We start from the raw sequence: 25,114 nt of genomic DNA, 5'->3' as shown, positions 1-25,114 counted from the left end.
CAGGAAGGATATAGGAAAGATATAAGGAAATGCTGCAGCAGTGAAATTGGAGTACAAATGACTAATTAACACCTAGGAGCCCTCAGTGGGCCATTGACAACAGCTAACAAGGCTGCAAGCAGCTATCTACACAACAGGAAAGGGTGGGGGGGGGCTGTACTGCAAAGAAAACAGTAAAGTGTCAAAGCAGAATAAAGCAGATTTGGAGTATCAGCTATAAGGCACATTTTGCCATGACTGGGTAGGGAAAGTACAAAACAAGAAAGACGGCAGGTGGATGCATGCCTGATAATGGGAGGGGATCCACGTTTAAAAGTGAATTAAAGGGCAACAGATTAATCAAGGCAGTCAAGCATATCTCCACAGTAAAGGCCCCACACTTGCAGTACTCATTACAAAACCCGTAATTAAGACCCGCTGCAGCTGGAATAGCTCATACACACCCACTGACATCAGCAGCATCCATAGCACAAATGTATAAAGTGTGAAAGCACCTCACACACATTTATGTATTCCTATACACTCTGCACCAGTGGTGTATACAGACGGGGAATATTTAGTATGTACATGTTATGGGCTGCCATAGCTTTGATCCATCAGCATGTGTTGGAGACTGAAGGTGGTGTGGAGGATGATGCACATGACCACCTCAGGCACCAGAGGAGGAGGAGAGTGTTCAGATCCAGGGTAACATACCAGGGGCTACATGATCTGGAGATAGTAGAGCATTACATGGTGGACAGGGATATCCTACAGCAACTTGTGGAGCTTGCCAGCCATGTCTCAGAGCCAGAACAAACAGAGGGGAACCCATCCCAGTGGATATGAAGGTATGTGTAAGCCTGAGAATACTAGCTACAGATACCTTTCAAAGACCAACTGGGGATATCATGGGGATCTCACAGGCATCAGCATCCAGGGTTCTACACCAGTTCCTGGATGCCATGTTACCATCTGCCAATGAGCACATACACTTCCCCCGAACACAGGAGGAGTTGGCCTGCAATATGCATCTCTTCCATCATGTGGCAGAATACCCAGAGGTACTGGGTGCAATAGACTGCACGCACATACACATCGTCACCCCACCGGTGAGCAGGGTAGGTGCTATATAAACAACAAGGGATACCCCTCCATCAACTGCCAGGTTGTGTGCAATGCCCAGGGCATTATCATGGATGTGTGTGCTGGCAGCCCTGGAAGATATCACAACTCCCACATGTGGCATGTCTCATAGCTGTATCAGTTATTTGCCATGGGGGACATCCCAAATGGCTACCTGGTGGGGAATGCTGGCTATGCACTGGAACTGTGGATGATGACTCCCATCAGAAATGTACACACACTCATGCAGGAATGACAAAATGAGGCACACACAAACCAGAATCATTAAGCAGAATAAAAACTAGAATGAACAGCAGATGCAGGGTGGTATCCAACGAGATGGAGCCCGAATAATGAAAAAATTCTTTCTTTACTCAATCCAATGATCAAAATGAAGTACAAATACACGTAAAGTCACAGTTTAAAAATGATAAAACAACAAGTTAAGTGCTTTCGTCAATACTCAGACTTCTTCAGAACAGTGATGGCACGATCCATACATCCATGTAGGTGCTTATAGACTGCATTTGTAAATCTGTCTGTATCTTGAGCAGTGTTTCCCCTTAGCGTGGGGGCTGTGAAACACCCATGAGACTAATAGTGTAAATTTAGCTGTAGGACAGGCATACACTGTGGTATCTGTGGGCGGGGGAGATGCTTGGGTGTGGAAAAAGTGAATAGTTCATGGTCAGATCTAACCAGTGACCGGTTAACCTCCACCGTGGTGCACCTGCTGCCCACATTGGTAATGACCGCTTCTATAGTTTCCACCCCACGTTAGGGAGGTTGCCAACTGATACAGGGCATATGAGGTGAAAAATTCCAGGAAGCACTGGGCCTGGAAGTGCATACTGGAGTAAATTTCCCAGTTAATTGTATGGTAGTTGACATCGGCCAATGCCAGGGTGTGCGTCAGAACTGTCATTTTCTCCACTGTCTCCAGGTAGGTGGAGTGGTGGTCCTGGGTCATGGAGGGTGATCCGTAACAGGCCATAGTTTACATTGCAGTTGTGGCTGATGTTAGCTGCACATGGATGATCTCAGAGGTATCATGCTGCCCCACTAACCTGGAGGCTGGAGGAGTAGGTATCCCTGATGAATATGGATACAGCCCCTCCATGTCTGTGTCAGTCCATGTTCTGTGAAATGTGTGGTATGGGTTGTAGTCTGGTAGTGCTGGTGTGCTCTGAGAAGCCTTAAGACAAATCCCAGTTACTGCACAGATGTTGATGTTGTCCATCCTGAGGAGTGCTGTGAGTGCATGCATGTTGTGATCACAACCCCTGGTGTTGAGTAGCATAACCCTCATTGAATCTGCTATTGTGCCATTTACAGAGCTGGTATTCATCTTCAAGACTCTCCTAAATAAGGCACCATGGGGCACCAATAGCCTTTGCCAGTATTCCAAAGCCTAAAGCTGACACATAGGCTGGTATGGTATCGTTGCATGCATGTTCCCCATCTGTGCTTGTTTTTCATCTCTCCTGTAGGTAACCTACTGGTAAGCAATAGAAAGCCTTAAACTTATACAAGTCTTCTAGCTTCCAAGATAGGCTTTTGGAGTGACTAAGTATCAGTGTTCTGTATGTTCTTGATGTACTTAACTGCTTCCTGACTACATGGTGATCTCTCACTGTATATTGCAATCTGAAGGTCTGTTTATTCACATATTATGGTTGTGATGGCCTGCACTTTAGAGGTTCACAGATAGCCTACTACCTATCTGCCCAAGAGCAATCAGAAGCATAGCTACAGTGTGTTGGCTTTCCCCACACCATTGATGAAGTAACTGAGCCTCTGTCAAGCATAGCCAATGAAGCAATTCCAGGCAGAGTTGCTAGAAGCTGATGAAGATTGGGGTTGTGGAGGGTGATAGGGGTACTTAGAGATCTACAGAGGGCATCTCACAGCTACCAAACTGGACAGGCTCCCCCACCCCCTGGCTGTATGGTTCTGGGATACATGATCCCAGGGGTGTATATTCTGTTACCCATTCACACACCAAAGTTTCCCTTGAAGTGTGTCAGTGAGGGACTATGCCTAATGTAGTTAGGAATGCAATGTATTGTCTCACAGTACATTTGTTATATGTTGTTATTTCAAGAGTATGTGAAGCTCAGTGAGTTTGGGGGCCTCCGCCCGTTGCTTAGCCTAGTTTACTCACAGAAATCATCTAAATAGGAAACAGGCGGAAGCAACGTTAATGTCAATAGTGTAATGGTTACAGCATCTGCATAGTATCTGTGCATTCGTGGGTCAATCGTGATAAAGGCAGGGATGTTTATCATGTTCAAAGGTATACCTTAACCACAGCTTGCATATATAGGTAGTAATCATCTGTATAATAAACATTCTAAACACCCATATAAACCCATGTGTGCTGTAGAGTACAGTCAACAGAGAATGTAATGTTATGTCAGCACATAGTGAAATGTTACTTCACTGACATGTATATATCCTGAGTATTTAGCGGATGTGGCCGTGTTTGCGCGCACAAGTTATGTTACAAACTTTGTTTAACTGTATTTAACAGCTGCTATAATATCACACAAACACTTTTAAACATGCTTACAACTGCTTAAATGAGGCTTATTCTGGAGTAAAAAACATTTGTAAAGCCTCGCAGGTGTTGAACCCTGGACCATGCACACTATAGTCATGGGACTTACCACTAAGCCATCTGAGGTGTATACATGTTTCATGGTCTTGAGACTACACCTTATACCATATGCATTTCACTGTAATGATCACAAATGGGACAGTCACTTTGTGTACATATGTACAGTACATTGTAATGCACTGTAGTTTGTGAACCAACACATTCCAGTCTACATATGTATTACTGTTACAAATTAATACAAAATATATGTATATATATATATATATATATATATATATATATATATATATATACATATATATGCATGTACATATATATATATATATATATATATATATATATATACATATATATGCATGTACATATATATATATATATATATATATATATATATATATATATATATATATATAGATAGATATTATACAGTTACATCAATAGCCATATACATAAACATCTATGAACACACTTTGTGACACAGAAGCACTCCAAAGGAATTGGAGTGTACACAATACACATGCAGCTCTGGTATTATAACAATTAATATTAACCTAATTCACCATAGAAGGGGTGGTTGTTGTGTATGCGAAGATTGGGGTGGGGGAGGAATGATGGGTAATGCAATCATGCATCAAAGAGGGCCTGAGTCGGATGTCCAATAAGTGAACTGGAGGGGTATACATGGAGTATGGGGACAATATAAAAAGGACACAAAACAAGAACCTTTCTCATTCATAATACACCCTGTCACATTGCAACACCTAATTTCACAAACATATGAAAATTATCATGTATCAGACATATGAATAACCCTCTGACAAAATAAAATATTATATATAAAAACTTTTTATCAAAATCTTTATAAAATATTTCATATATACCCAAAAACTTATATTTATATATATAGTGATATTATTAATGAGATATATGGAACTTTTTAAGTGATTATTGCTCATATGTTTATTTATATATATCTATATATTTATATATTTTTTATTCATATACTATACATATATATATTTATATATATTTTTATACATATTGATATTTGTATTTTACATTTTTTACCTATCTATTGCTTTCTAAAAGACTCCATATAATTTTAAATATTTTTAAATATTTTTTAAAAAAATTTTTTGCTATATTAATATAATATAATATAATAGGTTAGTATAATGGTTGGTTCTCTATCTGCGTGGTTTTAAAGACTATATAACAAAAATATTTCCCAAAGGCTCACACTTCCATAGCGAGTCATGTTATAACATATTTACATTCTTTCATTATATAGTTTATATACACATTTTATCTGTTTTTTTAGTATACATTGCTGATACAGATGGTTCTAGATTGATACTGTTTGTTTTACTTACAACAGTGACACATCATTTGGAGAGATATATAGTTGCTTTATATAGTTGCTTCATTTCGATAAGTAGTGACTCTATTGTTTAATGTTGTGTTCATAGAGTGATATATATATATATATATATATATATATATTGCAAGCAGAACTGTGTAGGATGATGTTATTAACTGCATTTGATTAAGCTGCTTTATTATCAGTTTTCTATATAGAATAATGTTTTAATTTTTGCCAGAGCAGTCACTTGAAAATATCTAATTTTAACAGGTATATAAATACACATATTTTTAGGGATATATGTCTCCTGAAAGATGCTATGAGATTTCTTACGTTTTTTGACTGTCACACCATTTTAAACTGTTTTTACATCTCACAGTTACATCAGGGGTTTTGTGATTAGTGTTTTATTAATTAATTGAATAATTGATAGCAATAATTACTACTTAGATCTGATATATAAGGATGAAGGTTTTCACAATTTGTTAGATCTGAAGAAGCGTACAGTCCGTACGCGAAAGCGCTCATCCTCTTTTTTTGTTTGTTTCAAATAAAGAAAAGATTTTGCTGAATCATCGTGGTGGTCTTCACTCTCGTTTTACCTATTGTGCTTACCGTGTTTGGTGGAGAAGACCTTTGGGAGCTAGCCGAGGTTGTGTGTGTCTTGCTGCTATTCTTTTTTACGCTTGGCTGCTCACACACGATGGATGCTATTGCAATTGAACTAGATTATGCACCAGATAAACAAACTGGGGTAAGAAAATGGAATACCATGTTTGAATTGAAAGAAAATCCTTTACTTAACATGGAATTTACCCCAACTTTTATAACTGTAGAAAAAGGAACTATAGATAAACAAAGGGAATTTAACATTGCTTCCGGAGACCTAGAGAATGTATTGTACAAACTTCACAGACTGATCTGGCAGAGACGACACTTAGAAGCGTGTCTACACTTCAAAGTGATTCCAAGGGGTATGAGAGTTCTCTGTATGCCTACATACGGAGAAAGCCACCCGGAATTGTTAAGAAGGTGGCAACAATTGAATTTAGATTTGGGATTTAATTACATAAAACTCCTCATAGAATACTTTCTCCCCATTGAGAAAGAACTTACTCTGCAAGCTGGCACACTGGCAAAAGAAATTACGTCTAACTTTAAAGGAGAACCTTTCCAACAGAAACTAGATAACATCTATTGTCAGTTGTCTGCCTATGGAGATAAATTACAACAAACCAAAATACGTAAACTCCATAGAGATCATACAGATTTTCTTAACAACCAAGTTTTTGCCTGGCCCAGGTATCGAGAAATGACAACTGAATCCGTGCCTAATACTAATATTAACCAACCAGAAGAACGTTCTGTTAATGAAGTGAATATTCATTATTCACAAAGTGACAGTTCCACCTTAAGAAATCCTGTTCCCACCATTGACGCAACAACGTCACTTTCAACACCTGCGAATAGAATGAATCAGGACATTAGAGACACTCCCCCTCCTAACCAACAAGCGCTGGTACAACAGAACTCTAATATACAGGGCGCGAAATCGAAAATAAAACAAGGTAATTTAGAGGGTTTTTTACCCTTACCAACGAAGTTCCGAAAGACTTTTCAGAGCAGATCCAGGAGCAGAGGGAGGACAAAGAGAAAGTTTTCTGGCGAACAGATGAATTATGGCAACAGGAACCGGAGAAGAGAATAACGAATTTAGTATTCAACTTGTCAAAACGGACTCTTACAGAAACTGATATTTCATTGCTGAACAAAGGTTTTTCATTTATACCAGCCCAGGTTAGTAATATAAGTGAAATTTTAATTGACCTGAGGCTGTTTACTCGTAACATTACCTTGAAATGTTTCTTTGATAAAAATGGAACTAAATCTGTAAATAATGATATTAATAACGGCTACAGTTTTACAAGGAAAAGTATATTTACGCCGACTTTAACAGCAGTGACTGAATGTTTTATGAAAGCATGTGAAAAAGATTTCTATAGCTATTTTAATAACAAAAGGAAAGGGTTATATACCAATATGTCTCATATAGAATGGGAATCTCTATATTTTTTACAACGCGACAGTAATATAACAATTAAACCTGCAGACAAAGGTGGTGGGATAGTTGTTCTAGATAGCTCAGCATACAACACCACCATGCATACTATGCTTAAAGATACAGACACTTATATAAAAATAGACCATACTGACCTAACCAAATTAATTTATACTGTACATCATGAATTATATGACTTTTTAATGTGTAGACAGATTGACCATGACCTCTATTTATACTTTTTAATAGAACAGCCCAGAATCCCATACATAATGGGATTGCCTAAGATTCATAAAGGCATATTACCACCACCTTTATGCCCAATAGTTGTTGGAGATGGATGGGTTACAGAAACAATGTCAGTCTTTATAGAAAGGAAATTAAGACCTATTGTCAATGACATTACATCTATATTAAGAGACACATATCAACTGTTGGATGTACTAGAGAATTTTGATGAAGGCATTCCTATTAACTGCCTTCTAATAAGTATGGATATGAAGAATTTATTTACATCCATACCAACTAGTTATGGTACAGAAGCCATTAGACATATTATTAAAGATAGCAATAGATTCAACAACAATGAACAGATTTTACTTATTGCAATCTTAGAACTTATACTAAACAACAATGTCTTTATGTATGACAATAATCTGTTCTTACAACAATGGGGAGTAGCCATGGGCACTCCTTGTGCGAATACGTACGTGAACCTAGTGGTTTACTATTGGGAATGCATGCATCTATTCAACAATGAATGTTTCAAAAAGATGCTATTGTATAAACACTTTGTAGATGACGTCATTATTTTCTGGAATGGCACATTAGATGAATTTTTAGACTTTGTAGAATATTTAGAATCTACCACCTCTTTCTTTAAGTTTACAGTTGAACATTCCACAGTTAAAATAGATTTTTTAGACATTACCATTACAAAGGATGAAGATGGTTTCTTACATCACACTATTTTCAGAAAACCTTGTTGGAAAAATACACTTTTGGAATATAATAGCATGTACCCCAGACATATATTTCGCAATATCATAAAAAGTCAATACATTAGAATTAACAAATTATGTAAGGACAGTGAAGATCGATTAATGCAAATTTCTAAATTAGAACAAATGTTTTTAGAGAGAGGATATGATCTGAATTTGATCCACTCAGTGAAACAGTCTCTTCAGTTATCTCAAACTTCAGCTATTCATAGAACTGGAACACAGAAAACGCAGGGGAATCATTTTCCCAGCAAACAGTCCATAAACTTTCAAACTAGATGCACTAGTGATAATAGATTCATTACTAACATTATACACAAAAACTGGCATATTCTCCTGACTGATGAAGAGATCAAGAAGTTAGTGGGAGAAAAGCCGACATTCATATACAGCAATAGCAAGAATTTAAAGAGATTGCTATGTATTGAAAATAATATTGGCACTAATTACAATGAAAGGAATATGGCGAAAGTAGATTGTATGGATAGAGTGACTGTACACAACAAGCTAGGGACATATCCCTGTAATACATGTAATATGTGTAGCCATATTACAAAAGAGATTGACTTCACACATCCCAGGTTGAATATTACCTTTAAACCGAACTTCACTTCTAGTTGCACTAGTTCTAATCTGATATATTTAGCAAATTGTCAGGAATGTGAAGCATTCTATATAGGCATGACGACTAGATCCTTGAAAGAAAGGATCTATAATCATATATATGATATCAGGAAGAATGACCAAAAGAATGCTCTAGCTAAACATATTAATAATTACCCAGGACATAGCTTTAAATTTAGAATGCTACAACTAGTCCATCTGAATAAAAGGAAGGGAGATACATTCAATGAACTTGAAAATATAGAATTAGAATGGATTATTCGCTTCAAAGCACATTATGCCCCGGGCTTGAATCAATATATTAGTATTAGATCAACACTTAAAAAGAGGAGTTTGAAATGAAGCACTCTGAAATGGATCTAGATAAACAAAAATATAAAGTACCAATACTGATGTTAATAGCTAAATACATATATACATACATTATTTATATACATATTCTTCTAGTGTTTTGAGATTGGTTGCTGATATAAATAATATAAATGTTTATGAAAGATAAATATATTTATTTCTATTTATATATATATATATATATATATATATATATATATATGTTGTTTCACTGTTTCATTCCTTCACTTTCTATATTTATCAACATTTTAATGTTAACAAGACTCTGTATTCTGTTGCTATCTGTGTTTTATAACATTTAAATATGGTATAGGTCTTAACTTCAACTTTAACCACTTTATTAGTCATATGAATAACCCTTTGATAAAATAAAATATTATATATAAAAACTTTTTATCAAAATCTTTATAAAATATTTCATATATACCCAAAAACTTATATTTATATATATAGTGATATTATTAATGAGATATATGGAACTTTTTAAGTGATTATTGCTCATATGTTTGTTTATATATATTTATATATTTTTTATTCATATATTTTTTATTCATATACCATACATATATATATTTATATATATTTTTATACATATTGATATTTGTATTTTATATTTTTTACCTATCTATTGCTTTCTAAAAGAGTCCATATAATTTTAAATACTTTAAATATTTTTAAAAAAATTTTCGCTATATTAATATAATATAATATAATAGGTTAGTATAATAGTTGGTTCTCTATCTGCGTGGTTTTAAAGAATATTTAACAATAATATTTCCCAAAGGCTCACACTTCCATAGCGAGTCATGTTATAACATATTTACATTCTTTCATTCATATAGTTTTTATACACATTTTATTTGTTTTTTAGTATACATTGCTGATACAGATGGTTCTAGATTGATACTGTTTGTTTTACTTACAACAGTGACACATCATTTGGAGAGATATATAGTTGCTTTATATAGCTGCTTCATTTCGATAAGTAGTGACTCTATTGTTTACTGTTGTGTTCATAGAGTGATATATATATATATATATTGCAAGCAGAACTGTGTAGGATGATGTTATTAACTGCATTTGATTAAGCTGCTTTATTATCAATTTTCTATATAGAATAATGTTTTAATTTTTGTCAGAGCAGTCACTTGAAAATATCTAATTTTAACAGGTATATAAATACACATATTTTTAGGGATATATGTCTCCTGAAAGATGCTATGAGATTTCTTACGTTTTTTGACTGTCACACCATTTTAAACTGTTTTTACATCTCAGTTACATCAGGAGTTTTGTGATTAGTGTTTTATTAATTAATTGAATAATTGATATCAATAATTACTACTTAGATCTGATATATAAGGATGAAGGTTTTCACAATTTGTTAGATCTGAAGAAGCGTACAGTCCGTACGCGAAAGCACTCATCCTCTTTTGTGTTTGTTTCAAATAAAGAAAAGATTTTGCTGCATCATCGTGGTGGTCTTCACTCTCGTTTTACCTATATATATATATATAGATAGATATTATACAGTTACATCAATAGCCATATACATAAACATCTATGAACACACTTTGTGACACAGAAGCACTCCAAAGGAATTGGAGTGTACACAATACACATGCAGCTCTGGTATTATAACAATTAATATTAACCTAATTCACCATAGAAGGGGTGGTTGTTGTGTATGTGAAGATTGGGGTGGGGGAGGAATGATGGGTAATGCAATCATGCATCAAAGAGGGCCTGAGTCGGATGTCCAATAAGTGAACTAGAGGGGTATACATGGAGTATGGGGACAATATAAAAAGGACACAAAACAAGAACCTTTCTCATTCATAATACACCCTGCCATGTCACATTGCAACACCTAATTTCACAAATATATGAACATTATCATGTATCAGACATATGTACAAGAACTGACTGTCACATTTGTTTTCTGTAGTGAGGAATGCCTGTAGCAAAATATATATTCTAAACACCATAACATTTGTAGCTATCTCAGATGCCTGAGTGGTAAAGTCAGTGACTGTGTTGTTCATTGTCCCTGGTTCAAAACCTGCAAGGGCTGTTAGGTTATTTTGTGGGCCAGAATAAGGGTTGTTGGATGCAGGTGGATTAAAGCACTCTTAAGCAGTTGTAAGCGGGTTTCCATGGGTTTGTGCGATGGTAGGCGGCGCTGAAACACAGTAAACAGAGAAGCGCTTCACAGGTTTAACCTTTGCTTAATGTCGTGCAGACCATGGGCAAACCTGCTTACAACCGCTTTAATGTGCATTATTCACACTTTCCCTACCAGTGCCTATTCTGGGAGGTAAAATAATAACACCTTCCAGGAGTAGAACCCGCAACCATGTACACCATCTTCAGAGTAACCTAACACTAAGCTACCTGGGATGTACCTATCCCAGTTGTGTAGGCAGACAGGTTAAAACACAAAAAGGAGGAATGTGTTGAAATAGGACAACCCGCCATGTATCCAATTAAAGGTGTATGCTCATATATATAAATATATATATATATATATATATATATATATATATATAGAGAGAGAGAGAGATACATAGAGGCATGTCAATATATACAGGTCTACATATATATGTAGATATAGAGATAGGTTAAAAACATCTACACATCTATGGAGGTACAGATAAACATATACAATAATATATATATATATATATATATATATATATATATATATATATATATATATATATATATATATAAATACACACACACACACATATATATATATATATATATATATATATTTTATATATATATATATATATATATATATATATTATATATATATATATATATATATATATATATATATATATATATATATATATATATATATATATATATATATATATATATACATACACATACATACATGTCTGTAGACAGCAGCCGAAGTGTTCATATCTGAGTATAACATGGACCATAGCAATCACACCTTCTGACCCCCACCAAACAATATGAACATAACATATAGGTTCATAGGTTGGTATGAAGACTATATGCAAATACACTATTACAAATATGTTCAATGGACACAGTCACCAACACAACTGCAATTACTGCAAATATCCATGACATAAATACACAGACAGCTTTCATTTTGCAAAACTTTATTACATTCTGATGCATTGCCAAAAGGATTCAAGGACTAACAGTACCTGCATGCTATACAGGAAGCATTGAACAGTGCCTTAATGAATCAGCCTGCAATTACCATAGTATTAGTCTACTAAGGGACAGGTGTTCACATAGGGAAAAAACACCCACACACATATAGACATTGTATAAAAGGGGTTCCTACACACCTGCATGTGCTACGTGCACCCACTAACATCTACCCCACAACCAAAATAATTGCATCCATACATACTGTCATACCATAACCAATTATTCAACTACTGTACAACATCTGCTGAAACCTTAACATATCTGGACACTGACACACTAACATGGCCCTATGTGAAATAGTTACTGTTATACAATTGAACAGCTGCTGATATAACAGGGCTTGTATGAACTAATCCCGTTTCAGAGGGTTGAAAGATTTGTACACCAGGAAGTGTTACCGAGTACTGATTATCAGCACAGTATGATACACAGTATCACCAAATTAAATATGTCTGGTAAGCACAATTTAAACCCCCTAACATTATATGCATAGCTATGCAGCCTTGAGCTGGTCAAACAACCTGGCCAGACTGAAATATATGCAGAAGTATTAGGTACAGACAAACCCTGCAAAAGTAGCAATGTTCAGAAATATAACAGCAGTACTCACATTTAGACCAAATCCTCTAGGCATTACACACAAAATATTACTGTTCGTCTCCATACAGCTGTTGCAATAGATTCCAAACAACACTTCCACGCCGTCTTCCTCACAAGTAAGGCAAAGGGACAATGCCCAAGTGGAGTACTCAATTATACTCCATTGTAGCCATGGTATTGGCTAAGGCAGTAGCAGTGCAGCTGATGTGCATGTAATTAGCTACTTAGGAACACCAATTGGTTATCCGGATAGCACAGGTTACTGATCTGTAACTATAAAACGGTTGCCTTGTCACACATTCAAACCATCTGTATCTACCTGTAAGACAGTAGAGAACACTGAAAGACAAACCGAAAATGAGTAGCATACTAGTCAATAACATGTCCAATTACTAAGAAGGTATGTATAACATGTAGTATGTCTGTGTATGTAGTACCTTTTCTGTAAGATTTACAGTGTAATCAATGCATATAGCGGAAATAGCTATCTTGTAGCGATGTATTGTTGAGCAGTAGTAATGCTTGTAGTATTCTATGAGTGTACTGCTGTAAGTCACAAGGCAAACTCCGCATACACCACAAGGGATGATATGAGCTTGGAACCCATCAATTTGCTTCCAGCCACTGTCAGTGTCAAGACTGGTCCAACAAGTATGTGCTATAGCAGGGGATAGTATATGTCGATATATTTTAGCAGTCGACATATGTATGGGTGTATAAGTAAGATGAACATGTTAAAGGTGGGCTTACCGTGCAAATATGGTGTGCATTGTGGGATATTGTGCCAATAACTATGTAATGTACAGTATATTAGGCAGATCTGTATTCTATTCTACATAGCAGTTCTGTTATGTTATGCAAACAGTAGTTATGTCTATTGGCAATTACAATACTCAATAACAGAATACATATCATTTTTATTCATCTGACAATTTAGCAGCATGATAGCAAAGATAATTGGAAGAGCCAGGTAACTATCCATGCACATAACACATGTAATATCCCTCTCTAGTATCGTTTGCAAGCAATAACAGCTGTGCATGTGTACATGTTATGCAAATGTGTAGTGACTCTTGTTACAGGGCTGGTCCTCTCTAGTATCGTTTGCAAGCAATAACAGCTGTGCATGTGTACATATTATGCAAATGTGTAGTGACCCTTGTTACAGGGCTGGACCTCTCTAGTATCGTTTGCAAGCAATAAGAGCTGTGCATGTGTACATGTTATGCAAATGTATAGTGACCCTTGTTACAGGGCTGTACCTCTCTAGTATCATTTGCAAGCAACAACAGCTGTGCATGTGTACATGTTATGCAAATGTGTAGTGACCCCTGTTACAGGGCTGGCCCTCTCTAGTATCGTTTGCAAGCAATAAAAGCTGTGCATGTGTATATGTTATGCAAATGTATAGTGACCCTTGTTACAGGGCTGGACCTCTCCAGTATCGTTTGCAAGCAGTAAAAGCTGTGCATGTGTATATGTTATGCAAATGTGTAGTGACCCTTGTTACAGGCTGGACCTCTCCAGTTTAATTTGCAAGGAATAAGAGCTGTGCATGTGTACATGTTATGCAAATGTGTAGTGACCATTGTTACAGGGCTGATCCTCTCTAGTATCATTTGCAAGCAATAACAGCTGTGCATGTGTACATGTTATGCAAATGTGTAGTGACCCTTGTTACAGGGCTGGACCTCTCTAGTATCATTTGCAAGCAATAAGAGCTGTGCATGTGTACATGTTATGCAAATGTGTAGTGACTCTTGTAACAGGGCTGGATCTCTCTAGCATTGTTTGCAAGCAAGAAGAGCTGTGCATGTGTAGATTTATTTATTATTTATTTATTTATTTATTTGCAGTTGGTTTACCAGGATAGTCCATTGGGCCAAGATGAACCCATTTCCAATGGAGTCCTGGGGAGAAAAGCTCCATATACAAGGTTACAAAAGATTTTAGATTACAATCATTGCAGCAATTATTTACAACAATTATACCATTAGAGCATACAATTTTTGGTAGGAGCAAACTGGTGATAAAAATTACATTAGATACAGACTTGATAAAGTAAGCATTTCTGATACGGGCTGAGAAGCAGTTCTATCATTAAGTAGTTTAAGGTAGTTCCAGTGGAGGAGAGAGAGAGAAAGTCATGATAGATCAAGAAGGGTGGGTGCAAGAACATTCCCACTGGGATAGTAGATGTGAGTGAAGATATTTTTTGAATGTCAGGTGGTTAAAGGTGGTGCAGATGGCAAGAGGTAGGGAGTTCCAGAGACGTGCTAGGCTGAAGGATAGGAGATTTTTTCCTGGGGAACAATTAGGTTTATACAATTCAATTAGATTTTGGTTATTAGATCTAAGTGTTCTGCTGGGCATGTGCAACTTGAAGGCTGAGGAAAGGGCTGGACAGAGACTGGGTTTGCAGATGAGCTTATGAGCAAGAGTAAGTTGAGAATAGATGAGTTGATTGGGTAATTCTAGCCATTTTAGTTTATGGAGTGAAAAACAGTGGTGGGTAGAGGTCTTATGGCTAGTAGCAAATTTAGCAATTTTGTTATAGCAAGAGGAGAGTTGTGTTTTGAGGGAAGATTGGATGTTAGTTAGGAGTGGGGCACCATAGAGAAGAGTGGGGATGAGGAAAGAGGTAGAGAGACTGATTTTAGTAGAGGGGGTATGGTACCGATTGTGTCGGTAGAGCATGCCTAGTTTTTGATGTTTTTTTTTTTATGTTTAGTTGAATGTGGGAGTAGAATTTGAGATGACTATCAATTTGAACCCCAAGTAACTTAGCTTCTGGCACCAATTCAGTGTTGTTATAGCTGGTGATTAAAAGGGAATTAGTGTTGATAGAGATGTGTTTAGAGGGGGTAAATACCATTAGTTTGGTTTTAGAGGCATTAAGTGCAAGGTGATTTTCTTTCATCCATAGTTCAGTGATGGAGAAAGCTTCTTGGGTGAGCTTTTGTAGTACTGGGTTGGATGAGGCAGAACAGATGATAGTTGAATCATCTGCGTATTGGATGATATTCGAGAATGGGATAGAGTTTTGGAAGTCATTTATGAATATATTAAATAGGAGAGGACCCAGTATGGATCCTTGGGGAACTCCAGTTGGGGTATTAAGGAATGAGGAGGTGGCCTTTTTCCATTTTACGGCTTGATATCTATTGGATAAGTAACTAGAAAACCAGTTCAGTGAGGAAGGAGATAAGTTAAGCTGAGACAATTTAGCAAGAAGTAGTTTGTGAGAGATAGTGTCAAAGGCCTTTGAGAGATCAAGTAAGAGGGTGGAGACAATATGACCGGAGTCACGGGCTTTGTTAACTGTTTCTAGGAAGGAGAGGAGGACAGTCATAGTGCTATGGCTGGGTCTAAACCCATGCTGAGTTGGAGTAAGCAGATGATTGTCTGAAAGGTAAGGTAGGAGCTGTAGATGGATACATTTTTCTAGCAGTTTAGAGATAGGGGACAAGATAGCTATAGGGCGGAAGTTTGTAATATTGTTGTTATTGCCACCTTTATGTAGGGGTATAATGAAAGCTTTCTTGGATAGAGCGGTTGATGAGCACGCTAATGGGGTAGGCAATGGCTTCTGCAGCTATGTTGAGGAAGTATAAGGGAATATTGTCTGGGGCATTGGAGCATGGCTTAAGTTTCTGGAGAAGCTTGATGTTATGCAAATGTGTAGTGACCCTTGTTACAGGGCTGGTCCTCTCTAGTATCATTTGCAAGTAATAAGAGCTGTGCATGTATACATGTTATGCAAATTTGTAGTGACCCTTGTTACAAGGCTGGAACTCTCTAGTATCATTTGCAAGAAATAAGAGCTGTGCATGTGTACATGTTATGCAAATGTGTAGTGACCATTGTTACACGGCTGGATCTCTCTAGTATCGTTTACAAGCAATAAGAGCTGTGCATGTGTACATGTTATGCAAATGTGTAGTGACCCTTGTTACAGGGCTAGACCTCTTTAGTATTGTTTGCAAGCAATAACAGCTGTGCATGTGTACATGTTATGCAAATGTGTAGTGACCCTTGTTACAGGGCTGGGCCAAATGGCTATGTGCGCACCTACATAGAGTGGATATTGAGAGTAGAGACATACTGGTTGAACTATCAGGTTTGTGTAACCCAACCTCACATTGCCAACCTAACAGCCACTTGCACATACTGTATGTAAGGTAGTACACAGCACTGGTAATGAAACAGGTTTCATAGCATCTTTAACTCCAGTGTAACATCTGCACTAGGAATGCAAGATGTAGGAGACAACTGCCCATGTGTAATAGCTGCTTCATAGGTGATGGCATACACTATCTGATTATATCCTGATCATGTTGATAGTGGCATCAGAGTCTATTGATACATGACTCTGTTTGGAGAGTGGGTGTCTGTGCCCAACAGAGCTCATGGTCCTGGTAGATATGTGAGTATATACCCAGAGAAGGAAACAGACCTGTAGATACTTGCATCATCTGCAATCAACTAACAGGATGTGTTGTGCTCCATAGAGGAGGACTGCTGCTAAAGGTAGCTACAATGTTTCCATAATAGCCAGTGTTGTCACGTCCATAACACAAATATTTACATGTGAGCATCACTGTCTAAATAAAATATCTTCATAAGCAATACGTAAACTAAATACAGTACTTGGTACTTGTAGTACTGAATGCTCATACAGGCATGTCCACTAGTCATCTACTGGTGTTTACTAATGTCAGCTTTGTGTATGTGGCCATCCTGGGGGAATATAATCTCTATGCCATGTACACTGCCAAGCCCACCTAACACCATGTCCCACACATTGGGATGCAGCTACAGGGGTAAGCTGGAAGGCAACCCAGTCTACAGCCATAACTGGACTGGACAGTCATGAGGTGTAGGTTAACACATGCATCTCATCAACACAATCAACACATACTCTTACCAGAACACAGTAAGGACACCCACACACACTACCAGAAATCACACACATTCACAGACACTTCTAAGTATCTGGCCAAATAAGTGACCCCCCAAGCTGGAAGAGACAGACACAGAAATACACAAACTGTATGACATAGTTTGCATAATTGTGCCACACCTCAGAACACGTGGCTGGAAACATGCCCAACAGTACTCATTTGTGAATGCAAACTCTAGCACTATGTTACACACCAACCTATACAAGGGCATACATACTGTCAGCTGTCTGTCTGCAATGATTAGCCACATACCCATACACTCAGACCACCTTTGAACTATAGACATGGCTCTGGCATATTCCATGTTGTTGTGCAGGACCTGTGATGCAGTAGCCTGGACTGTATGGAATCACATGTAGGAACAGTAAGGTCTTGTAGCCCATGCAGGTATGTCCCAAGGCCTGGGTAGCATTCTGCCATTGGCCAGATTGATACTGCAGTACAGGGACAAAAGGATTGTATTCCACAATCATCTAGTGTAGTAGTGCAAGTCAAAGGGTATCCAGTATCGGTCTGCCTGGGATAACATGGTTGACAGACCATGATGCTTTGCCAGACAGGGCCTGCACCTGTCAACCCTGGGAATCTGGATACTGCCTAGGGCTCATGCTTCCCCTATAGTGCTTTCATCATGCACAGTTCAAGTGAAGATCCACTGCTGTTACTGTACACAGCCAAGTAATAAACTGCGGGTCTCGCTACACAATGATACATGTCAGAAACACTATATGGACACACATATGTCAATCCCTAACATGGAGAACATATCTGTGCAGTGGCTGATACATGTTTCAATGCTCCGGAGAGCACACCTGCATGACCATGTTATAACACATACCTCCCCTCTTGCCCTCTTGCCCTCTTGCCCATTATCCTTTATTGGAACACACGGGCCGCAGGTGTGTCCATATTCCTGAAGGATATGTACACCCCCATGCTAGTTGCACTTTCATAATGTCAGATGCATTATGCTGAGCAACTACCTCTGTGCCAAAGTGGAATTCAAATTGCACCTTGCGACAGATCACCCAACAGGCTGCGGATTTCCCAACTGTCATAATGTGCTGTAATGGGGAAGATTAGGTCTGTGACAGAACCATAATAATGGCTACTCTTAACTATTCCATTATGAACTGGGAAGACTCCTCATGTACCAACACCTGCCCTCAATGCATGTTGGATTCCATTGACCCCAATGAGCTGGATCACAGTAGTCACACAAACAGGGCTAACAATATGCTACACATAGTCAGTCTCTAATGCCAATGTTATGTTTTCTAAGAGCAGAGTGGTGACTGTCATGGCACCCATGCAGATGGACAATGCATGTGCAAATGTTGAATCCTACACAAATGAACCTTAAGCAGTCACATATGTTCAGTGATTGTGCCATTGAAACAGAACCAGGATTCAACCCAACACAAACAAGAAGGCAAACTGGTGGTATCATACTTTAAATTCTACCACAGAAGGTAGTAACTGTTGCAAGAGTGAACACACATGAGTGTAGGTGATCCCTGGTCAGCCTCAGTAAGATGCAGATACACCATATAAAACCACACAAAGCTACTGTGAAACTAATCAGCCACATATTATGAGGCCAAGCACAGAACATTCTATAGCTGTGTCATTAATCGTAATGGCAATGACAAGACCTGCCGTGCTGCACAGCACTATGGCATGGGAAGTACTGCACCTACAGAAATAGCACCCGTTCATCCAGATAGGGTCTTGGAGAACCTAAACCCACTCCCACCCCCCACAACAGGTACACTTAGTAATATATCCATGTACAGTACAGGGTCCCTGTAATAGCAATTATGCAGGTACAAGCTGCACTCTCTAAAGCCATACATACAGCTTTTATGGGACCTGTCAACATCCCAGGGTTTATCCTACACAAATGTAAGAACAATCAGCTATCCACATACACATCATGTTTAATCATAGCTTTGTGTCAGGCTGTGTACACACCAAATGGTGCACAGCAACAGTTATTACACCCCACAAAGGGGGAGACACCATTGATAATGGGAAATAGTGTACAACTACCCTGCAGAGTCTGGTCTATAAGGCCATGAACCGTGATCAACATATTTGATGTACTCAGTACAGATGTAGATGACAGTAGGGTTGATTTACACTGCATATCATGACCTTGCCAGTTCGTAGGACACCATCACCCATTCTGTGTTCCAGCTACACTCCGTAAACTAGGCGTATATTCCTATGTCACAGGAGTGGTTGGCATCTGGACTGCTGGCTGAACCAACAATACAGAAGGTGTCTGACTAATACAGTCACCTCAAACCAGTGCCGGCCACAGTAATAGAGGGTTCATTCCTGGTACTCCCCCTCTGTTATCTATACCACACAGACTAACACAGAAGGCATCAGCCTATTGATGTTTACAAATGACTATGAACTAGGAGCAATAGTTGACTCAATGTGTGCTGCGTTCAACATACAGAAAGGCCTTAGTGTGTCAGATGTGTGGTGTGTGATGTATGGCCACAATCTGACAGCTAAGTATTGCATTGTCATCCCCTATGTTACAAACCATGTACCCATGAACTACCACCTAGGCAGCGGTCAACATAATGGCATCTGTGTGTATGGGATGCAGCTGGACAGTACTCTTTCCTTTGATAGTTACTTCACCACACCAGACAGGTAGTCATATGTGGCACCCCTAATCATGACAGGGTGCCATCCAGGAATATAGAGATAATTGCTCAGCCATACTCAACACCCATGTGACCCATAATAGATCACATATTTCCTTTAAGAGTTATTGCCCATGTGTAGATGGCCTACACTGCCCTTCCCAGTCCCTAGCTGCACTATGTGGCACATAACCTACCCTGAATAAAGCCATGTCCAACCCAGAGGTGTTGGACGTGCTACACCTAACACATCCTGCTCCCAAATAAACACATACTTCATGGACATCCACCTTTCTAGTACACGGATCACAATATGCCTGACAGGTCTCTGTCCCATACACTTAACATACTCTTGCCATACTATGCATCCCTGCCCAGCGAAGCTGCACATCGCCCCTCTCTGTGATATGGTGTGATGATGGCATGCCAAATATATCAGTAACTCGGTGGATCAGTTCTGTGGCACTGCTTGACCTGGCCACTAAAACTTACCTGCCTGTTGCCTACAGCTAGGTAACCTGTCTGCCTAGGCTCATAAATGGCCCAGGGCATATAGCTTACTAGATCACTATGACCATACATGCTATAGCTGATATCCAACCCTGCAAATACAATCAGGCTAGCTATTGTCCCATGTGTTACACACGTGCAACACAGGCAATACATGGCAGGATGCTACACAGTTGTGCAGTGCCATGTAGATGTATATGGTAAAACACACACATGTTTGCAAGTCTGCAGGGTCACAGGTCATGTCCCTAATGGCTATGTATGACTATATATGTGACATATACACAGCATTAAGGTTGATTGCATTAATGTGAACACATCCAGGCATGTGCTGATAGGTAAAGACACCAGTACAGGCAAACAGACATGCCCAAGTCAAGACAACATCCACATGGTGTATGAGCAATGTCATCACATGACACACATATATATGGTGATAACATCACATCACCAGTAAATGTCAAATGTGTATGACTTATACATGTCAGTGGTGTTAGTGTCATGTAGATTTGCAAACACATATTTGTGATCTTAATAAATGTGATACACATATGTCCAGCTGTATTTCTGTACTTCTCTGTGAGTTACTGTAAGCTGTCTCCAACATTATGTCTTCCAGGTATGCCTCGTCCCATACCTCCTCGTCAACCATACAACTCTCTTCAGCCATGTGCCACAGGATGCACAACAGTGCGATGCCCTGTGGGGGGAACTATGCAGGAGGGTAAGTGATGGCATTTTGCAGCAACAGCAGCCTTTGTCAGGTGAGATTGTTATTATTTACCAGGCTTGATGATGCACGGAACCTATTAATTGCATGTTATCTGCCATAACACATGAACGCATAATGTATGGTGGTCCTGTTAATAGACACTGGTCAGACCTGCAATGCATCACAGTGGTTACCCATGTGAAACAATTGAAGACTATATGAAACACCTACACTAAACCTTCCAAACTGCCATTGCCAGAAGTGTGGACAACAGTAAATACAATGGTGGAGGTGTGTTTCACTGTAGGGACAGGTACTACATATCAGCATTACACATGTTGGGAATACTAGCAGTACTGTATAGCGAGCATATGTGTGCACACACTCTAAATGTATTGGAGCTGGAGTATGACCAGCCCACAGGATATACCCTTGTGGATTATACCCTTGCTATGAATGTCACACAATGTCATGTGCTATCTGACATGTCCATAACATGTAGTGGGCTGACTACAACACTGCTCACCTACCTACAAAACATGTCTCACATCCCATACATACCACCCTTTGTCTGCATAACCCCTGTCCTCAGTGGAGTATATGACATCTATGGGTGTATGTTATATGGGATAACACTGACATGTGAAATAAGATGGCCATCACGACCATTGGACAGAACATGTGTACACATGGCCATGGAGAATGGACAGAGACATGAAGCAACACACACAGTAGAAGTGATGTACATGTGTGTACACCCTGTTGTACATTGGCTCGACACAATACAACTATGGCCTTTGTGTAATGGTGATATTGCAGATGTGAAACACTAAGCATCATACAGGCCTGTGCACAGCTTGTGTAGGCATAAAATGAAACCACCACATAACACGTCTTGAACATCTTGAGTGTGTTACGACATGAAAGCATTCACCTATACAGTATATAAATACATATGTGTGTTGCACAACATACACATACAACCAAATCAGGCCACAGATACAGTACATTCACCTTGCTGGTGTCAGACATCACTGTCATGCCTGCTCCTCATGTGTGTGAGATACACAGATGGCATGTGGGACATAGAGTACTGCTATGTTAGCCATGTGTAGGCATAGTTGCCAGGCATCACTAATATGGTTGCAGATGTGCAGAGGTGTCATCCGTATACCCTTCTGTGACCTGTGTCACACATTCCACATTAGGGTTTAGCATGTATACACGTCAGTGATGTGGGTCACATTCCACATTAGATATGCATTGTATGTGTACATAGTCATGGCTATGAACTGTGTCAGTAGCTCACACTGTATAGCTATTGTAAAGCCACATGATGCCCTGCAGTGGCTATGCACATCAGCTCAATGTGCAGTATGTCATTGCATATTTGTAGGGTGGACAGACAACATTGCATCAGCTGAAGGCCCATGTTAGTATAACACATCCCTGCATTGGGACACCATTACCGTATTGTAGATTGGAAAGGATACCATTGTGTTACACATGCATGCATGTCATTCAACACATCAGCAGAAGACATGTCATACTACATGTGTTTGGCAAGGTCATACCCACACAGCCGGCCAGTGTACTGTAAACCTGTACTGATCTGTGACACCATTGCAAAGTAGGGACAGCCATGTCAAACATGTGTGTACAGTCACATGCACAATGTCCAGACTCAGCTCAGGGGTAGGCGGAAGAATGTTGCACAGACATGCACTGCTTTGGGGGAGATATGCAAGCTAGGGCTCAGGCAAACATAGTGTGAAGTCGACATACCCTACTGCTCATGTACTCACACATAGGGGCAGTGGCCAACACAAAGCATCAGTGGCAGATGTACAAAGGTTAGCGATGGTCTGTTAACATGTGGTCTATATTGCACACACCATGGCAGTGCAGTGCAATGGTACAAAGTGCATGCATTGTGTTGCAGGTATGGAGCATAGGCTACTAACACAAATGATGCAATACAGGTATGTATGCTAACCACCACTATAACTGTGTAAGGTGCATGCCGTCTGCTATAACACATGCATGCTGTTGTGTGCAACTCAGGGATGTATGATAACTACCACTATAATTGTCTAAGCTGAAACTATAATTGTTCAAGCTGAATGCCATCTACCATATCACCTGCATGTAGCATGTGTGTCTGTGTGTCTGTGTGTGTCTGTTGTTTGTCTGTGTGTCTGGTGTGTGTGTGTGTGTGTGTGTGTGTGTGTGTGTGTGTGTGTGTGTGTGTGTGTGTGTGTGTGTGTCTCCCTGTCTGTGTGTATGTGTGTGTGGGTCTGTCTGTGTCTCTGTCTGTGTGTGTGTGTGTGTGTGTGTGTGTGTGTGTGTGTGTCTCTGTCTGTGTGTGTGTCTGTGTGTCTCTGTCTGTCTGTGTGTGTGTGTCTGTGTCTGTGTGTCTGTGTGTGTGTGTGTGTGTGTGTGTGTGTGTGTGTCTCTGTCTGTCTGTGTGTGTGTGTCTCTGTCTGTCTGTGTGTGTGTGTCTGTGTATCTCTGTCTGTCTGTGTGATTGTGTCTGGCATAACTTGTAATGTAAAGTTCTTGTCTTCCCCTCACAGGTGTTGATGTAGGTGCGTTTCCCTCCTGCAGTCCACCTGATGTTAGTGTCATCACAGACTCTAGCATTGATGATGATAGTATGATTGAGGCACATGCAGGGTTGTCAGGGGCTGAATCTGTGCCATTGGTTGCCATTCCACCTGTCTCCCACTCATCCTTGCATAGAGTTCCCCTGCCTACACATACCCCGTCACCACTGGCCATAGAGGGAGGACAGTTGGTGGGTGGTAGCATGGAACAGGGAAGTGTGGAGACTATGTAAGACATGCCTGCACACCATGATCCCAGTCAACTGACTGGTGATGTCCCACACAGGCATGTGCCCAGCGCAGCTCATAGGAAGTCCCTGGCCAACATGCCTCTGTGAGACAAAGCACATTAGCTGGAGTCACCACATGCATGTTTTGGGCTGTAATGGAGGCACAGGCATGTGCTGAATGGCACAAGAGAGAAGGTTTGAGGCTTCAGAGGGCTGCTGTCCGTTCATTATCTGACAACATCCAGGCACTTGCAAATGCTCACCATCATCTTGCAGATGTTTTGGATAGACAATTGGGTGACATGGTGGGAGTCCTTGACAGTGGCATGTCAATCATCGAGCATGGAATGTCTGTACTAGAACATCTGGTGGGAGTGTGGAAGCAGGCACGTGGACGTAGGTCACCTAAATCACCTGTTGAAGGTCAACGTGAACATGCTACTGCACATGTCCACTCCCATAGTGGAGGTAGCAGCAGCAGTGCAGCTGGTGCTTTGCAGTCC

At 39.3% G+C, this 25,114-nt stretch overlaps 1 protein-coding gene across 1 annotated transcript in view; it reads right to left on the bottom strand.

The window, feature by feature from the left end:
- LOC122797757 (transient receptor potential cation channel subfamily A member 1-like) overlaps positions 1–25,114 on the bottom strand; it is a 1,751,748-nt gene that overhangs the window by 93,112 nt on the left and 1,633,522 nt on the right. The gene's annotated exons all lie outside the window — the stretch shown is intronic.

The sequence above is a fragment of the Protopterus annectens genome, chromosome 3.part1, assembly GCF_019279795.1.
Source record: "Protopterus annectens isolate FY-2018-M chromosome 3.part1, PAN1.0, whole genome shotgun sequence".
NCBI lineage: Eukaryota > Metazoa > Chordata > Ceratodontiformes > Protopteridae > Protopterus > Protopterus annectens.
The sequence above is the reverse complement of the archived record's forward strand: the minus strand, read 5'-3'. Positions and strand labels throughout refer to the sequence as shown.